Source organism: Silene latifolia, chromosome 9 (genome assembly GCF_048544455.1).
Source record: "Silene latifolia isolate original U9 population chromosome 9, ASM4854445v1, whole genome shotgun sequence".
Lineage (NCBI taxonomy): Eukaryota > Viridiplantae > Streptophyta > Magnoliopsida > Caryophyllales > Caryophyllaceae > Silene > Silene latifolia.
In genome coordinates, this window is record NC_133534.1 from 57,928,692 (window position 1) to 57,949,797 (window position 21,106).

General features: G+C 36.1%; 1 non-coding gene across 1 annotated transcript; it reads right to left on the minus strand.

Annotated features, from left to right (window-relative positions):
* Positions 1–17,488: 17,488 nt before the first annotated feature.
* Positions 17,489–17,594, minus strand: LOC141603951 (small nucleolar RNA R71). Its single transcript, XR_012525784.1, has one exon. It is a non-coding gene; the product is annotated as a small nucleolar RNA R71 (small nucleolar RNA).
* Positions 17,595–21,106: the final 3,512 nt, after the last annotated feature.

A 21,106-nucleotide genomic window follows, 5' to 3' on the forward strand; every position in this document is an offset into this window, starting at 1 on the left:
AATATAATTATTTAAATGATATATTTTTCATAAAGGTAAAAATAAAATAAAAAAAACACTTACCATTCACCACCTTCTGTAGTCTGTGAGAGAATGATCTGCATGTTCTCCTGTTCTGATGTTGGATTTTGAACATCTGCGTCATCAGTAATCTCGTCGTTCTCCTCCTCATGACGAGATCCACCCCTACTACCACTCCCTAATATCTTTCGAAAAAAATTTGTCATAGACACTAATTATAAACAATGCAAATTATTAGTCCAAAACAATCGTTAGTACAAATTGTTAGTCCAAAAAACAAATTATCTCCATACACAATAACTATATAATTTAACAATGCAAATTGTTAGTCCAAAAAAAATGGAGTGCCATGAACACTAACTCGAACAATGCAATCAAACAAACTTCTTAAAAGTGCTTCAAGTTTGATTCAATGTTTAAAATTCATACATTTGATTAAAATTCATGCATTTGATTGAATGTTTAAAAGTCATAAAATTTGATTGATATTTAAAATTGGATTATTTAACACGAATACTCCAAAATATTGCCCCCGTCTTAAAATACTCTGCACTTCAATTTAACTCCCAATAAACTATAGTATTAGCCCTCTCTTCTCAGATTATACTCGGGTAACCGACTATCTATTTAACAAGTCACTCCCATAATTATCCTTACAAGCCCACTAATCATCCACCCTACCATTACCAATTTTTCATTAGTAAAACACCAACACACAACCACCACCATCCACCCAACCAACCACTTATGCGCAAATCATGGGCCGTCATAATGACACCACCCAAGACCCATGACCACGAATTAACATATACCCCTAAATTGATTTGGGGATCTAGGGTTTTAAGTATTGATCTCAACTGTTGGGATGGGTACAAGACAGTGACAAAAAGTCAGGACAGTTGGAGGATGCACGAGGTCACAATTGCGGTGATCGACGGCAGGAAGGTGAGATACGGTGGTCAATGGTAGGAAGGCGAGGCACAGTTGGCCGTGATCTCTTTTTAATAAACAAAACAGTGGAGAAGAGGATGCGAAGGTGAAGAATGGTGTTTTGGTTTGTCAAAGTAATTGTATTTAAATAGGATACATGATAAAGAAGGATACTAGAAGAGTATAAGATAGAGGAGAGATATTGGATGAATTGAAAAAAAAAATGCGTGAAGAAGTGAAGTATAGCGAAGAAAACGAAGTTGGTGTACATTATAATTGAAAAAAGGGTTAATGAATGACGATGTGTATTGGAGGACAGTTAGGTATAAAAAATTTGGACATGGAGGAAGTTGAGTATGAGGACGAACGATAATGGAGGAAAGTTGGTGGGGAAGAAGATGAAATTGTGGGTCACGCTTCAAGTTTACCTTATTCTCTAGGTTAAAAATGAGGCAATTCTATTAAATGCGGAGGGGTGTAATAGTTGAGTGTATTGCTAGTTAAATTAAAGTTCAGATTATTTTGAGAAGCACCCTAATAGTTTGGAGTATTCTTATTAAATAACCCTTTAAAATTCATACATTTAATTGAATTGATTGAATGTTTAAAAAAAATTACCTCCATAAACACTAACTATATAATTTAACAATCCAAATTGTTAGTAAAAAAAAAAAAAATGGAATGTCATGAACACCAAGTACAAACAATGCAATCAAACAAACTCCTTAAAAGTGCTTCAAATTTGAATGAATGATTAAATTTCATACATTTAAATGAATTGATTAAAATTAATACATTAATATTGTAGAATTACAACTAGTCCCCTCACCCTTCGCTATCACTATCACTACGAATCAAAAGAGGTTCATCATCTGAAAAAAGCATTCCGACTTCTTCCTCTTCTTCCCCATTTTCCTCTATTCTATTTTCTTCAACTTCATATTCATTATCCTCTTCTTCTCCGACATCCCCATCATATTCCCCTTCACCCACTTCCACAACCACTTCATATTCATCTTCACTGTGTATGTCTTCCACCAAAATTGCCGAGATTGAGTGATCATTGACAACCACATCCTCTTGGAAGACAATTTCGTCAACATGAGCATCAACTTGTGATCTTGCCTTGATTTTAAAAACCGCGGACCATCGATTACCTTTCTTATTGGTTGGATAAGGAGCATAACAAACTTCATCGACTTGAAAAGCTACCACGAATGGATATACCTTATGGATATTAAGTCCTTGTTGGGATTTTTCAAACCAGTCACGTTTAAACAATATCACCTTATAAACCCTTTGCTCGGTATAATAAGCAAGCTCAATCACTTCATTTAGGGTTTCATAGTATTCCAACCCTTTTGTAGAATTCACACAAATCCCATTACTTAAGGTAGCTTTCGAAACATCAACTCCCTCCTTATAAGCTTGAAATTTATAGCCATTGATAGAATATCATCTCCATGTCTTTACCTTGCCACTAGGACCCAATGCTAGAACTATTATTAAAGGGTCCTTCAATCTATAAGTCTATCAATAAAACTATATGTTAATTAAGGTGTTATATATATTCTTCTCAATATTTAATAAGAATTTCAAACGTGTTGTTTATTTTCAAATAAAATGTATTACTTACTTCATTTTGGAACCATTTCGGAAAAATTTTGTCATGTTTGCTCCAAACATCATCACAGGACGTGACATCAGCAAATGTGAATTTGATATGTGTCTCAAATTCCCTATATTTACCAAAAAAATGTTTTAATTATGTATTACCTATAATTATCTAATTTGATAATTATAAATGTATTGAGTAATGACGAAATAATAACTTACTTTTCATAAGACTCTAAAAATTCTCCACGGTTCCTTTGCACATAAAAACGAGTTTCTTCATACTCTTTCTCACCCAAGTACCTCTGAATACATTTCCCGGTTGTAGTTCCCATGTCATCATTGACTAACTCAAGTAATTTTGACTGGTCATCGGAATTCACACCATCTAAGTCTTTCGCTTTTGTGTCAATGTGACTTTCAAAATATAGGGAACAGAAATTTGCAATTTTCTCTAACAAAAAAAGTTGCATATGGAACCCTCCACCCGAGTTTTGTTGCCAGTCTTTTTTTATATGATTAAGAAATCTCTCAAATGGATACATCCATCGATATTGACCATGTCCTCCAACCTTCGCTTCATAATCTAAGTGAATAGGCAAATGCTCCATGGAATTGAAGAAAGACGGGGGAAATATCTTCTCTAACTTGCATATTATCTCCGCAATATTTGACTCTAGACGTTCCATAGAATCAACTTTAATCGTAGAAGTACACAAGTCTCTAAAAAATTAGCTTATCTCAGTTATTGCACTCCAAGGACCCTTTGGGAGCAAATGTTTCAAGGCAACAGGGAGTAACCGTTGCATAAAAATATGACAATCATGACTTTTCATTGAATTCAACACCATGTTTCTATGGTCAACACACCGACTCAAATTTGAAGCATAACCATCCAGGAATTTCAAATTAGCAACCCATTAAACTAGAGCCTTTTTCTCTGCGATGTCTAAAACAAACCTAGATGATATGGGCCATTTCAAGCAAAGTTCAGTAAAGTCAGCTTTACCCTTAGGGCCAAAAGGGTACATCCATGAGCGTGTTGATAAGCTGTTCAAAAAGGTTTTTCTCAATGTGCATAACATCTAAGTTGTATCGAATCAACAACGTTTTCCAGTAAGGAAGTTCCTATAATATGCTTTGTTTCCACAAACCTTCATTCTTGTCTTTCAATGTTTACAATTCTTGATCAGAAGCATCAACTATTTTCGGCAAATCTTTTACCGAATCCCACAACTCATCACCGGTTAATTTCGATGCGGCTATGCGATTATCTGTTTTCCTATTCTTAAGAAAATGCTTATAATTGTGGCGGAAAGGATGATCAGGTTTCAAGAATTCACGGTGACAATCGAACCAACAAACCTTTTTGCTATTTTTAAGCCAAAAATATCTATGTTCTTTTTCTTGACAATAAGGACAAGCATGGTAACCAGATGTGGACCAACCAGAAAGCATGCCATATGAAGGGAAATAATTGATCGTCCACATTAATGCAGCCTTTAATTGAAAATTCAATTTCTTAGAAACGTCGTAGGTTTACACTCTGGTTTCCCAAAGTTCTTTCAACTCTTTGATCAACGATTGCAGGTAGACATCCAAATTAGTCTTAGGGTTCTTAGGACCTGGAACGAGTAGAGATAAGAACATAAATTATCGCTTCATACATAACCAAGGTTGTAATTTGTACGGAGCGATAATCACCTGCCAACATGAGTAATTCTTCCCAAATTGCCCATAAGGGCTAAATACATCTGTACACAAACCCACCCGAACAATACAAGGCTCACTTGCAAATTCTGGATGTTCTCTATCAAAATGTTTCCACGCTTCTCCATCACTTGGGTGTGTCATTGTCCCCTTTTCTCTTAATCGGGAGTTTCATGGTGCCAACTCATCTCACCTACTATGTGCTTGGTTGCATATAATCGATGTAACCTTGGCGTAAGCGGGAAATAAGAACGGTTTATAACGAATTCGCCTCCCACTTGAATTTTTTGTACTTTTATACCGAGATGCATGACACTTTTTACATTCCTCAAGATTAGCAATTTCCTCCCAGAAAAGCATGCATCCAGAAGGACATGCATCAATCTTCTCATGGGTTAGTTGGAGTCCCTTGAGAACATTCTTAATCTCATTAAATATCCGCATCATTTGATTATCTTTTGAAATAAGGTCACCAACGAACGACACAAAACCATTAGCGCATCTAAGAGATATGTTGTCCTCACATTTGAGTGCTACCAACCTAGCAGCCACTTGCAACAAACTCATATTACTTCCCTCATACACTGGTTGTTCGGCATTTTCTAGCATTTCATAGTAGGAAGAAACTAGAGGGTTTGGGGTTTCATAACGCACTTCTTCATTGCTAAGGTTGTCGGGATTGAGTTGCTCCTCTAATATTTGATCGACATTATCACGTAATGCATTTTCCACGAGCTCCCGGTAAGGATTATCACAAACTACGATACTACTTGTACTTCCTTTGGTAGGCATTTCCTCACCATGATACGTCCATACATAATAATTATCGGCAAAACCATTCGACCAAAGATGATTTAGAACTTCTTTCTTCCCTTTAAAAGCTCTGTTATTGCATTTCTTACATGGACACCTCATTTCACCTAAATTCTTATACATACTACTATATTCCGCGAATTCAATAAACTGTGTCACCTCTTTGCTAATTCACTCTTGAGTTTCTTTTTTTCGTCTAATCTTTCATACATCCACTGCCGTTCTAATATTTTCATGTTTTTATGTATCTACAATTCAATTTGTTTGTATATATGTCATAAAAAAACAATAACAACCAAGAATAATACTCAATAGACATTATCACCAACGTATAACTATTGTCAACAAGTAATCTTTTTTTTTTTTTTTTTTTTTTTTTTTTTGGAATTGTGTCCTTATCACTCAAACCTAAACCAATCAATGTACGTTTCAAGTCACTAGCAAACACGCACTTGTGATTTATTAATGAGGAAAAAATTCGGCAGCAATTCCCCTCTGTTCTCCAAATACACAATGTAGAATAAATAATTACTCCACATATGCATTCAGAGAACATTAAAGGAATTGTCAACGAGCTAGTTCCTCATTAACAAATCACAAGTACATGTTTAATACCTAAGTGGCTTGAAACGTACAAAGACAGTCACAAAACGGGGATTATTCAAAAATTACTCCTAATGAGTAATTTTTGAACGGGTACTAGGTCAATATGAAAAATAATTTCAATAATACTAAAAACAAAACATACAACAATGACTACTATCCTCATAATGACAATTAACAAAAACTAACTAACAATCTACATTTTAATTAACGAACATTTTACATAACTAATCTAATTAACATTAATTCTAATGTTTACCAACATTAACATTTCACATAATTTAACAAAATTTTCACAACATCAATATTTAAACAAAAATGGCTTCTATCCTATGTCAACATGCATCAACACCAACATTAATTTCAACGTCAATCACAAAAATGGCTTCTAATCTAAATCAATTAACCTAATAAACTTAATTAAACAAAAATTAATTCAAAAGAGATTAAAAAAGTACCAAATAAATAAATACATAAAATGAAGGGTGATGAAGAAAGTGGCGGCAGGTGGCAGCAGTGGCGGGCGGCAGGTGGCGACAGTGGCACCTACAAAAACAAAAACAATAAAGAGAGGAAAAGGAAAAGGAAAAGGAAAAGGAAAAGAAAAAAGAAGAGAGAAAGGAGAGAGGAAGGACATACCTGGGGCGGAGTTAGTGGTGTAGTTGGCAGTGGTGGTCGGAAGGAGATTAGGTTAGTAGTGGTGGTGGTGATGGTGGTGTCGGATTTTGGGGTTAAGTTTGGGAGAAAAATTGATTTGGGGGAAATGATGGTGCGATAGAATGAAGGATGATTTCGCGTCTGATTTTAGATTAAAGAAAAGTCCTGACGAAAATTCCGTCAGGAAAGTCAATATTTTGTTGACTTTCCTGACGGAATTTCCCTAAGGACTTTTGATACGTGCAATTTATATAGACTTTTTAGCCTCTTATTGCACGCATTTCTATGACATTTGTATCGCTTTGTATTGCAAAATGCCCCGAATTGGCTACTTTGGTTTGTTTTTTCTTAATTGCATAAATGGACCTAAAAGTAGTGGAATCGCATCTTATTCCTCCCATTTAGCATGCATTGTAAGCAGACGGAGACTTAGAGCAGAAGTCGTACCTCGGGATGCGTGAAAGGAGGTCATATGAAGCTGACATGACGAGTTGAAGGCTGATCTCAGTGGAAAGTGTTCGATCAAGAGGTTCTGGAAGACGATCGAGTGTTTTGGCAGATATTAGAGGTCGATCGAGTAGTTCTCTATACTCGATCGAAATGTGCTTTTATGGGAATACTTGATCGAGAGCCTAAAGTGTTCGATCGAGAAGTTTGGCTGAAGATATCCTCGATCGAGTGGTCTGAAATGACTCGATCGAGTAGTTTGCTAGATTACACGAGTTATCTAATCTGTGTTAGGTTTATTTTGTTAATAATTTTGCTTCCCTATATAAGGAAGTAATTATTAGGTCTAAAACAACTTCTACACTTCTTAAATTTGCTTAATTACGTTCTTTGCTCTAATTTACTGCTGAAACTTCTCTGCCTCTTTTCTCCCCGGATTCAAACTTTGTAATCCCTCCTTACTCCTTAATCTTAATCTTAATCCTTGTTTGCTTTCATTAATTGCTCTCTTATTTAATTTATGCTTTATTATTATTCATTCATTATGTCTCTAATTAGTATGCTTATTGTTATTTTTGTTGATTGCATTAAAAACATGAGTAGCTAATCTCCTTATGTTAGGATTAAGGGATCCATGGTAGTGTTGAGACGATGTAGTGAATAGACTAGATAATTTACATGTGAGAATCTGTCCCCATAGCAATATAACTGTAACATATTTAGTTGAGTGCACGCTTCTAAATAACATTAATTTGGTTAACTTTGTTCCTGGATCGGAAGATTGGAATAAACAGACCTGCTATGAACAGTAGACTACCCTAATTAGGACGGAAGTTAAGTTAGTGGAAATCTAGGGTGGATAGTGGACCGGAAGGACCTTTCCCTTGCTCTTCTCACAGTAGATTTTCTAGGCTATTTATAACTGAGTAGATGAACTGCCATGGTGAACCAAAATCCTGACATACCTCTCTTATCTGATTACTTATCTATCATTATCTTGCTTTACTGCTCTTGCTTTATTTCTCTTGCCCTTTGATCTTTAGTAGTTTAGAGAACCAAACTTAAAACCCCCCATTTGTGACTTAGATAGACGAACTTACAAATAGATAACTTGCTTCCCTGTGGAGATCGACCCTACTTATCACTAGCTTCTATTAGTTATATTTAGGTATTATTTTTGGTACATAACGATCGTAGCAAATTTTGGCGCCGTTGCCGGAGACGCAATAGCCCTGTCTATCTTTGTTGTTTCGTTTGTCTTTCGTTTCAGGGAATTTTTATTCCTTGAGACAGTTCTTACTTATTTCTTTCAGTGTTATGTATGCCTAGGTCAAATAGGCCAGAATTAGTCCCTGCTAATCCTGAGCCAGAAAGATCCTTTCGGCATAGACTAAAACTGCAAAGGAAGATTCAAAAGGAAGTCTTGAGTACTTTTGAACCCGAGCTACAACATTTTCTGTTTGTAGAAGATCCGTCTTGTGAAGAAGACAACTCTATTTTTGCTATAAAGCCAGTAAAGATGCCTAATATTGCAAGTCATTCGGATCCCACAGCCGCCTCAATCCCTAAGGGTTTCAAGCTTTCGACAGAGGATGGCAACACTTTTGACATCCGGCCGTCCTATATTAATCTGGTCGAACGGAACCTGTACTGAGGTGTGGCAGGTGAAGATCCGCGTAAACATATGGAGGTGTTTACTGACTACTGCTCTACCATTCCCGCCACTAAGAGAGTGACCCAGGATAAGATTAAGGAAGTCATGCTTCCTTTCTCTTTGACCGACGGAGCCCGTGAGTGGCTCACTTATCTTGATCGTACTGCAGCCGGTATCACCAACTAGGAGACTCTTTGAAGGAAATGTAAATTCATATACATATTAACATACTCTTATATGTCTAAATAAATTTGTCATAAAATTAAAACGGATCTTATGCATGCAAAAAATAATATAAATAGAGGAGAAATCATGTCCTTACAAGATGAATTTCGGCTATTAGGGCACAAGAGAGATCACCTATCTCTTCTTGTTCTTGAGCTATTCCAATGGAAGAACAAAGATCTAAGTTTAAGATCTCTCCCTATGCTTTATACCCAAGGCTTCTCTTAATTATAATTAATATTACAAATACTAGTTATAATATTAATCAATGGTAGAAAAATGGAACCAAAAATATTTATAAACTCTTATATTATTTTCGGTTTTTAGAGAGATGATGAGGAGGATTTTATTCTCTCTAAAACTTGTATTTTGGATAAGTGAAGATAGAATAAATACACACTAAAACATTTTAGTGTTATTAGGTAAAATTATAAGAAAAACAATGATGGCATTTGCTTCCCCAAAACCGTGTAAGAGGAGAGAAAAATGGGAGCCAATGCATGGAGAAATTGTTCTTCACAAGGAACAATAGGCTTGCATGGCTAGGTTTCCTTTTAATCATTGTGTTTTCCACTAATTACAAACAACTTATAATTAGCTAAAACACCTTCTAATTTTCGGCCCTTTGCATAATATGGTGTCCATATTATTTTTGTCAATTGTCTATATGTTACATGTCACATGTCACATATATTTGTTTATGTATTTTTATCATATTAAAAATCAACGTATTAATAAAAATACGTCATATACAAAATCGACTTAGTAATTTCATAATTACTTGTGCCAAAAATTTTACCAATTTATAAATCACAACATATTGTATTTATGTCAATTCATTCAATTTAATTGTTACATTAAACAATTATTTCATCCGAGTAATGATACAATTCAATTACTCGAGACCGTACCTTATTTAATCACATTTCAATATGATACGTAAATTTTACTTCCAAAATCGTCCGTCAATTTTCAAGTAATTTAATTAACTCGTAACATTATACGATTAATTAAATAATCAATTAAGAGTATTGCCCTTTAGGTATGACCTAGGGGTCAATCGATCACCACCGTCACACGACAAGAATGTCAAACTCTAGTCAACCAATCATTACCGATATATGTTGACCAGTTGACAAGAACAATATTACTTCCCAATTGTATTCATTTTAATGAGACTTAAACATGTGATCATCATGATCAACAGTCGTGATCGCATTATTGTCGGAGGACACATATTCCAACAATCTCCCACTTGTCCTCGACAAGTGTGCGTCACCAATTCTCTTGTCCTATTACTATCTCCCACTCAATGCAAGGTGTCTTTCAGGTCGTACTTGCAAGTGATCATATCGAGAGTGGTTTCCTCGATCCGGAGAATAATCGATTGACCGGATTTATCCACTCGGATACCTTCCGAGCGTGGCCACGCATTTCCATTCATTACTCCTCGAGTGGCCCCGAGATATTGTTATAACCCCGACTAGGGGTGGACAATTCCTATCGCACTCATTCCCTTCGACTAGCCACAGCCATCATAACCCAAAATATGCCCATTTGACCCCATTTACGAAGGTCGTAGTAACACAAATCAAAGTTAATCAAATCGTGCCATCTTAGGCGAATAGTCTTTAGTCAAAAGAATCGACTCATTTGAATACTATAGTAGCTCTCGCCACGACCAGGCTATATAAATTTGCCAGTACTCTATAAGCGGTCATTAGGCCCGACAAAATGTTCCTAACAGTCTGCCTATGTGATCGACTAGTCATCTCACATGACTCTATGGCACTTGAACTTGCCATCAATCGCATCACACTCTAGTCACTTCGAGACGTCACCTCATATAAGTAACTATGGGCAAAAACAATGTTAATCCATGTTCACTTTAACGGGGTTCAATTGTCTCCACAACCCGTTTGGATATAACAATGTACCAAGTGAGTTAATAATAACTCAAACGACAAATGTCGACATCACACTCGGGTAGTCAATATCATATTACAACCTTGTGATGTTTATCATAAGTGTAAACACTTATTGATTGCAATAGAAGTTTAACATCCCATGTGTCCATGTGTTCAAACTTCTTGCACTTGCAATTTCCTTCACATTCATGTTCTCATAGCATGAATCTTACCAAGTACACATTAAGGTTCTTGACCTTGGTTTTGGTTCTTTAACTTGAAAGAACTTTCTCATCGCTCATCTCATAACGAACGAATTTGCGATGAATAATATAACTTGTACCGATCAAGTATTCCATCCACACACAATGCACTAGGTATATGTTTTGTAGAATCTTGTAACAATTGACAAGATTATTAGCTTAGTACTTCTCACAAGTCCTAGCTTTATTAGGAAAGATTGTTTTGAATAACCTCTTACTTAACCAAGCATCTTTCCAAAACTTCTCATTTCTCTTTTCTGGGCTTGAAAGATTTGGGATTCTCATAAATCCTCATATGTGCTCGGATTTTCTACAATATGTGCAACCTCTTAACACACAATGGAACATTCCGTCAATCACTGAAATCGCTCATCGGATTCTACTCGAGAATTCATGACGTTTCTATTATGGCTCACAAATCATTCATCATGCTCTTATGCATATGAATCATTATTGGACATGTACATGATTATTCTAATGGCGGAAACATTAGTCACTAATGATCATGAGATCAACCGTTCTCAGATTCAATGAACTACCATGACTGCTAATGGTAATCCCATTTTCATTCATATGAATAACCTATGTGTATGTTGATGTGATGTGTATCTCTTAATACTAATCCAACATCCCTGATGTAATTGGATTTATCATTGTCCATTTTCATCCAGAATTGAAAACTCAAAAGCTTCTTTATGAAAGAAGGTATTAGCTCGTCATTCTTTAATGAGTAATGGGTTTTATACATTCAAGGATGGTAACTCCCACTAAATTCCATGTCTTCACATGAGAATATCCTAACTCCCACTCAATTCAACATATTTCGGAATTGACTTCTCAATCAAAATTTTTCAAGAATATAAATATAAATTGCCTTGCCAAGTTACTAGGATAAAACCATATATGTTCCCATCATATCCTTTCAAAATGCCTATTTTGAAGTGGTCTCATCTTAACCTTACGGAAAGAGATTTTAAATCTTTAACACACTTATGTCATAATGAAGTGTAGTAATGTCATTATTCAAATATAAACAATATTTAGAATACGTCCTTCGGAATACTCTTTCGGAAGGAGGATTAACCATTTTATAGGGAGGTTAAGCAATGACATTTGTATGGTTTAAATTTTAGCAATTGAGGATATCGGTATATCAAATCTTTGCAACTTAATCTTGATTATAACTAGTATGTTACTTTGATTCATTTAGGCTCTTAAGTAAAACTCATGATTGAAACTATTGGTCAAATGCTTCATAAACTTAGTCAAAAACTCGTTAAGACTTTTCATTAGTCATTATCCTTCCAAAACCTTCTTTTGGTCTCCTCGTGTAGTTATCTTAAGAAAATTCTCTTATGATTACTACACTTGGTCTCTTTAGTCATATAGAACTAACTTGAGACCATAGATCTCATCTATTGGGTATACTATGTAATTAGATATACCTTCATTCAAATCATTCTCTCTTGTGTAGATCTTCATATACACAAGTACACAATCTTAATCTTGTCTTGTGTGTCGTGTTACTCATTTTTCTCCCACTCTATCTTTAGAATAAATACACTAATCATTCAAAGATAGCATATGAGTCACAAATTAATGATGTTGAATTATAAGGAGAACTACCTCATAGGTCGACTAATTGTTATTCATATGTGTACTTGGTGATTGACATACCTTAAGAGAGTTCATAGACTCAAAATTACTTTATAAATGATCATACACAAGCCTTAAGCATGTGGACATATAATGAAACCCGTCATTATAATTGTCTATTGAATCACTTTTAAGTGAATAATCTTATGTTTCAAAACGCAAGCATTTAAAGATGAAATTTTAGAACATAAAGGATAAATGATAAAACGGGTGACTTGGGTTGCAAACCAAGTCACTATCATCCAAAATACAAACCATTATCCAAAATACCTTTCCATGTCGAACACGGAAACTTAAAGTTCTAAAATTCAAAACATAACTTAAAATAAGACAATGAAAAACAAAGCTCCATAAAAGCTATCCTTAGCTTCTTTATGGTTTCTTATGCTTGCTTTTCTTTTCCTTTGTCTTTGCTTGGTGGCGGCCCTATTTACAATAAAAAGGGAGATACATTATCACAACTTTGCATCATAATACCATAGTTGAATTTAGAAACATAAAAGAAGGTTAGTCATTTACCTACTGGAGTGATCTTTCCAGCTTTGATATCACCAAGGTACTTGGAACAATTCCTTTTCCAATGTCCCATGCCATTATAATAATGGCACTTATCAAGAGGACCCTTCTTGACTTTGGAGGTGCTAGCTTCACAAGACTTAGCTTTGGTGAATGTGGGAGCTTGCTTCTTGCCCTTTCTCCCATTCTTCTTGAACTTCCCCTTACTCTTTGTGCTTATGTTAAGCACATCCTTGGGAGGGTTCACATTTAACCCCATGTCCCTCTCGGCTTGCACAAGTAACTTGTGCAACTCCTCAAGAGACACATCCTTGTCTTGCATGTTGAAATTCACCCGGAATTGCACATATGCCTTAACTTTAGACAAGGAGTGTAGAATCCTATCTACGATGAGTTCTTTGGGGATTTCAACTTTTTGAATCTTCAAGGTCTCGACAAGCTCCATGAGTTTGAGCACATGAGGGCTAACCTTTTGGCCCTCAATGAAGTCGAGATCAAAGAATGCCGCGACCGCCTCATATTGGACGATCCGCGGAGTTTGTGAAAACATGGTCACAAGTTTGGAGTAAATCTCATTAGCATTGCCCATTTTCAAGGCTCTCCTTTGGAGTTCCGCCTCCATCGCAAATATTAAGACATTTTTCATTGCGGCGGACTCCTTTTGGTAAGCCTCATAGGCTTCCCTAGTGGCCGCGGTGGACCTAGTGGAGGGCTCGGGTGGAGAGGCCTCGGTAAGGTAACGAAGCTTGTCGTCACCTTCGGCGGCTAATTTGAGTTGGGCATCCCACTCGGAGAAATTTGACCCATTCTTTTCAAGTTTACATCGATCCATGAAGGATCGGAGCCAAGATGAAGTAGCGAGTGGTGTAGCATTAGGAGTTGGTGTTGCCATTTGTTATGAATAAGAAGTGGTCTACAAAACAAAATATAAGGAGTAAAACAAATGTCGTTTTAATTATACTCGTAAAAATGTATGATTTAAACAAGTTTTACGCATTTTTCTAGTGACCTCTACCCAACTAGATAAATGATTCCAAGACCCAAATTCATATCGACTTAGGCACGGTGGGGCCGATACATCCTTTATCAATACAACTCGGTGGATTAACGTTTAATCGATTCTACTTTTAGAACTCTTGGTCGATAATATTACATTAACAATTATCTATAGCCCAAAACACATCGACAAGGGCACGGTGGGGCCGATACATCCCTTATCAAATACTTTTGTTGAGTTCAATCCAAATTTCGAATAAATGTGTCCATGATCCAAACCCACATTCACTTGGGCACGGTGGGGCCGATACATCCCTCATCAACATGAATTCGGTGGATTAACATTCATCACCCACTTCCCCTACGTAACAAGGTTTGTACCCGGTGTGGCCGAGTGCACTCCCTCACGAAATAGGTTTTCATGGTTTCTACTATTTGGTAAGGCTATGTCTCAATTGATAGTTTTAGCGAGAGGTCATGTCAATTTATTATCTATCACGTTTTAAGTGAACTAAAGCGGTGAACTACGATAATTCTAATTGACACGGTCGATAAACTCGATAAAAAGACAATGCATGTTTAGTTATGGCGATTTAGCGATGCATGTGACATAAAATAAAATGCAAGCATAAAAATAAATAAATCCTAGTATGGCCTTTCCTAAAATAGAAAAACTATTAATCTATTACATATTCGGAAACCAACTCCATTGGTCCCTTGAACTTCGGTTGTGGCACGCATCTCGAGGTAACACCGTCTTTATGTATCGCCATTCTTGAAGAAATCCGTCTTTTGGAACTCCGGAATGAATAAAATTACATAATAAATTACATAATTTCCTATTATACATTTGTAACTAAAATAAAATAAATCTATTAAATTACAAAACGGTGATACGAGATCACAATAAAAATTACAACCGAATCGATATTCCCATACATTTCGGGAAATACCAATTAAAATCTAAGGCCATACTAAGTAAAATTACATAATTCAAAATTACATAAATTAAAATTATGACAATCATAAAGAAAATGCAGCATTATATTATGGATGAACATGCTCAATTTTATGCTAAATCGCCTTTTAATTAGCCAATATCGTATATTACTCGGTTTTTACGGATTTGCGTGATTTCAACATTTTATAATCACAAAAATGCATAAACTCATATTTATGCATAAGTTAATTACCCTAACCTCTTAGGACTCAAAACATAGTCTTCACTAATAATTTGACCATAATTAACCTTTATTTATAAAATTGTTCATAAAAGGACCAAAAAATACAAAATAAGCCATTAAACTTCAAATAAATCGAAAAATTTCAAATAAATTCAAAATTTGAAATTTAAATTCATGAACATTCTGGAAAAATTCCATGACACTCATAATGTTCAAAATCTTAGGTTAAAAATTTGAAAATTTTAGGAAAAACAATGTTGCGGTTTATCGATATTTAATAAAATAATCATAAAAACATGGAAAAATTATTTTCATTAACTTTTCAATTTTAGATCTGAAAAATATAATAAAATGCAACATTAGACGTTTTTCCTAAGTCATAGATTATGTTTTATTAATTTTTCACTAATAATGTCACTATTTATGCTATTTTTCTTCAAAAAATCATAAATCATGCTAAAAGACTTCTTTATAGCCAATTATTTTACACACATTTTGTAAAATTGCATGTGACAACATATTAATTTTCTATGACCAGATTCGAAATTCAACTCATATTAACCTATTTTTCTCTTAAATCCGTATTTAATAATGAAAAATTCATTTTTCGAGCATAACAAGTCCAAAAATTATGAAAATTTGCAGGTTATCTCAAAATAATATATGTAACAACATATCCAAAAACCAAGTGAAAATTCGAAGTATAGCTAATTTTAGACCAAAAATGACATTTTTACTCATAAAATCACATTTAAATGCCATTATTGTAAATTATGAACAATAAAAATCCGAAAAATTAACCAAAATATCCTAAAACATTTTAGGACCAGAAATATTAACATGCATGTAATTATTTCGTGATATATCATAATATCACAAATTTTACAAGTTTTATTTGTTATTCATATAACTCGGAAAAACTTTTAACCAATTTGCATGCAAACAACCGTGGCTCTTGATACCGATTGAAGGAAATGTAAATTCATATACATATTAACATACTCTTATATGTCTAAATAAATTTGTCATAAAATTAAAACGGATCTTATGCATGCAAACAATAATATAAATAGAGGAGAAATCATGTCCTTACAAGATGAATTTCGGCTATTAGGGCACAAGAGAGATCACCTATCTCTTCTTGTTCTTGAGCTATTCCAATGGAAGAACAAAGATCTAAGTTTAAGATCTCTCCCTATGCTTTATACCCAAGGCTTCTCTTAATTATAATTAATATTACAAATACTAGTTATAATATTAATCAATGGTAGAAAAATGGAACCAAAAATATTTATAAACTCTTATATTATTTTCGGTTTTTAGAGAGATGATGAGGAGGATTTTATTCTCTCTAAAACTTGTATTTTGGATAAGTGAAGATAGAATAAATACACACTAAAACATTTTAGTGTTATTAGGTAAAATTATAAGAAAAACAATGATGGCATTTGCTTCCCTAAAACCGTGTAAGAGGAGAGAAAAATGGGAGCCAATGCATGGAGAAATTGTTCTTCACAAGGAACAATAGGCTTGCATGGCTAGGTTTCCTTTTAATCATTGTGTTTTCCACTAATTACAAACAACTTATAATTAGCTAAAACACCTTCTAATTTTCGGCCCTTTGCATAATATGGTGTCCATATTATTTTTTTCAATTGTCTATATGTTACATGTCACATGTCACATATATTTGTTTATGTATTTTTATCATATTAAAAATCAACGTATTAATAAAAATACGTCATATACAAAATCGACTTAGTAATTTCATAATTACTTGTGCCAAAAATTTTACCAATTTATAAATCACAACATATTGTATTTATGTCAATTCATTCAATTTAATTGTTACATTAAACAATTATTTCATCCGAGTAATGATACAATTCAATTACTCAGACCGTACCTTATTTAATCACATTTCAATATGATACGTAAATTTTACTTCCAAAATCGTCCGTCAATTTTCAAGTAATTTAATTAACTCGTAACATTATACGATTAATTAAATAATCAATTAAGAGTATTGCCCTTTAGGTATGACCTAGGGGTCAATCGATCACCACCGTCACACGAAAAGTAATGTCAAACTCTAGTCACCAATCATTACCGATATATGTTGACCGATTGACAAGAATAATATTACTTCCCAATTGTATTCATTTTAATGAGACTTAAACATGTGATCATCATGATCAACAGTCGTGATCGCATTATTGTCGGAGGACACATATTCCAACACTCTTGCCCTTGCCTTTTATAAAAGGCACTTTCCTCCACAACGTACCAATCAGCTGAGAGGAAAAATTACAAGTTTCAAGCAGGCACCTGATGAGAATTTTTATGAAGCTTGGTGTCATTTCAAGAAGTTGGTGCGGTCTCTTCCTCATCATGGTTTTGATAAGTGGTTCTTGTGAAACCAGTTCTATAATGGGTTGTATGACGACCACCGTGCTATATTGGACGCCTCATCTAATGGGCGATTTCAGAAGAATAATGATGATGACAAAGGATGGGGAATTATGGAGGAGATGGCTACCCATTGTGCTGAGTATGGGAACCCGAGAGATGGTATTCGCACAGTTCATTCAGTTGATAATGCTGTAGTGGCTCAGCTGGAAGCTATGAATGCCCATTTTGATAAGTTAGAGTTGTAAGCTGCTGGTGATCAACAAACAGTTCACTTGTTGACTAGACAGGAAGCCGTTACTTGTGAGAGATGTGAGAGTAATGACGGTCACACTACTGTTGACTGTCTAACTAAGAAGGAGCAAGTCCTTGCCTTTCAGCAATATAGTCAAGGAGGAAGTTCCTATTATAATAGTCAGAGTGGAGTCCATCCGAACTTAAGATGGACTAGTCAGAATGTGCTTAATCCTACCCCTCCCCCGCAGCAGCAACAAGCTTATGTTCCTCCTCACAAAGCTCAACAAGGCTTTCAAAAGCCTCCATCCTTCCCACCGCCGCATCAAGGAGCTTCTTCTAGTGGAGTTAGTGAGTTACTTGAGTTGAAGTCTTTGATCCAATCATTGACTAAGCAGTTGCAGATGAGTGACCAACAGAAAGAAGCATCCATTAAGTCACTCGAGACCCAAGTAGCTCAACTGGCCGCTAGCCAATTTACAAGGAATCCGGGTCATTTACCGTCTCAATCTGAGGAGAATCCGCACGAGACGATAAATCTGATTAATTTGCGCAGTGGTCTTTCTTATGAAGGACCCAAAATGTCAACTGTTGAGGACATATTAGACCCGAAAGGCGATGTTGCAAGCAGTGAACAGTCGTTCGTAGATGAATCAGTGCTGAATCCCAAGAAAATACTCGATCATCTCATTTCTGGAGATCGATCGAGTAGAATTGCTGAAGATAGTACTCGATCGAGTGATATTGAGAGTTGATCGAGTAAAGCTGCAAATCAAGGATTCGATCGAGAGGGTGAAATTCCTCGATCGAGTAAATATTCTGGGTAAAGTGTTCGATCGAGTGAAATTACACCTCGATCGAGCAATGCTGATAAAGAAGGTTTCGATTGAGAGGCTGATAATGCTCGATCGAGTGAAAAAGCTGCTGAAAGACCTCGATCGAGAGGTAAAAGAGATCGATCGAGTAGAAATGAATTCGAACCTGTCGAGACATTGGAAGAAAGGAATAAAGGGCTCGAAATTCCTATCACGGTGCCCTTTCCAAGGCGATTGCAGAACAACAAGGCTAACCAACAGTTCGGGAAATTTGCTAAGATCCTGAAGAGCCTTCACGCCAACGTTCCTTTCGCCGAATTGCTTACCCAGGTACCCTCTTACATGAAATTCATGAAAGAAATTTTATTGCGTCAGAGACATATAAATGACCACGAAACGGTGGCTTTGACTAAAGTAGGGACTGCCCTAGTTCAGAATAAGACACCACCCAAACAATCAGACTCGGGTAGCTTTTCAATTCCTTGTCATATAGGAACCCATTTGATTGACAACGCGCTGTGCGACTTAGGAGCTAGCGTGAGTGTCTTACCTTTGTCTCTCGCTAAGAGACTCGGTTTAACCAATTTTAATTTTACCAATATGACCGTTCAGATGGCCGACCGTAGTATATCACGGCCACTAGGAGTAATAAAGGACATACCTGTAAAGATCGGTAGATTCTTTATTCCCGTCGACTTTGTGGTTCTAGACATCCCCGAGGACACTCATACCGCTATTATTTTAGGGCGACCATTTTTATTTACTGCTCGTGCAGTAATTGACGTCGGGGGAAAGACCCTTACCTTTCAGGTAGGAGATGAGGAGCTAATATTTCATCAGTCCAAATCTCGTAGGGCTCCCATGCAAGTCCAACCTTGAAATGCCCTACCCTCTATTGACCTAGATTTAGACACTCCAGTTGAGAATATTGAATATTGCGCTGCTATTATAACCCCTTCGCCTCAGACTGAGAGCGAAAAGGAGGACCATTTTACTATTTTCCTTGCTGCAGGTACAGATAGAGTGGATGTTGGAGATGCTATTGGTCATGGTACAGTTGAAGTCAATCAAAGCGATGAGAATGCCGCCAATGTAGATGGGAATGTCAAGAGGAAGAAGAAAGTTCGGGCGTATGTGGATGCTAACTATTCTCCTTCCATCAGTTCGAGTTCAACCTCGTGGCAATCAAAGAGGACGGTCTGAGATGCTGAAGGGACCTCCTCCAGTCAGAAGCCCTCTTGTGGGCTACTACAGTGTTTTGGACGATAAGCGGGGAATTCCCCGTTGTATTATTTCAATTTTGAATTTCCGTTAAGACTTTTTAATTGCGTTTTTAGACTATTAGACAGTAGCCTAGTTAGTTTTAGCAAAAACCGAATATAGACTGCTTATTTTTGTGATTTGGTATCTGCGAAAAGTGTTTTTTCGTGTTTCTATGCAGGTTTGGGAAAAATATGTCGCATTGGGATGAGTGCTATAAGAAAACGCCTTGATCGAGTACTTTTTTTACTCGATCGAGAGCATTGCCCAGAAAAAGTGTTCGATCAAGTGGTTTCAGACACTCGATCGAATTGTCAAAAAGGAGGAATTCTCGATCGAGAGGATTTTTGTTCGATCGAGTGGATTGGATGCTAAAGTCCTTGATCGAGTGGTTTCAAATCACTCGATCGAGTGACTATGTCACACGCAGAAAGTTATTCTCCTTAACTTCTATTTTCATTCCAACTCTTTATTTTCTTTCTTTATGCGATAAACATTGCGAAAATCCCCAATTCCTCCTTTAATCTTCCCCTTTACCAAAATCAATTACCCACATTGTATTCCTTGTACTAAGATCGACCATTGCCCTCTATTTCCCCTTTCAAATTCGTCCTTGTTGTTGTTTAATTGGGTAATTAGGGTTTGTTCGGGTTTTGTTCGAAATCCGAATGTTTACTTGGATTTTTGTCGATTAATTTGTATATTCTTGTGGGCATTCAATCAAGTAAGTAATTCTCTCCTTCTTATTGTTGTTTAATTGTTGTTTCGACTCTATTTGAGGCATTAGAGTTCGATTTTTTTCGAAAATTCGTGAATAATTGGGGGAATTTGTGTTTGATTATTTGTTTGATTAGTTTTTGCCCTTACTTGATTGATTAGGATGGATAGTAATACAATGCCTTTGACTAGTTCGACTGTTGCCCCATCCCTGACTGAGACGGTGGTCCCTGCTGCTGCCACCGTCATTCCTACTGTTTCTACTGCTGCTGCCACTACTGTTACTGTTGGTACCGTTTCTTCTACGGTGACGACCCCTGCTGCGTCGTCACCAGCTGTCTTAGCTGCTTACCGGGCAGCCCTGGTACCCAGCTCAGTTCCGGACGAGCTTGTTCTTCGGGTACTGGAGGGCGTGGACGGGGTCGAGGACGAGGCACTCCTGCTGCTGGACGTGCTACGTTTCGTGCCGATGAGT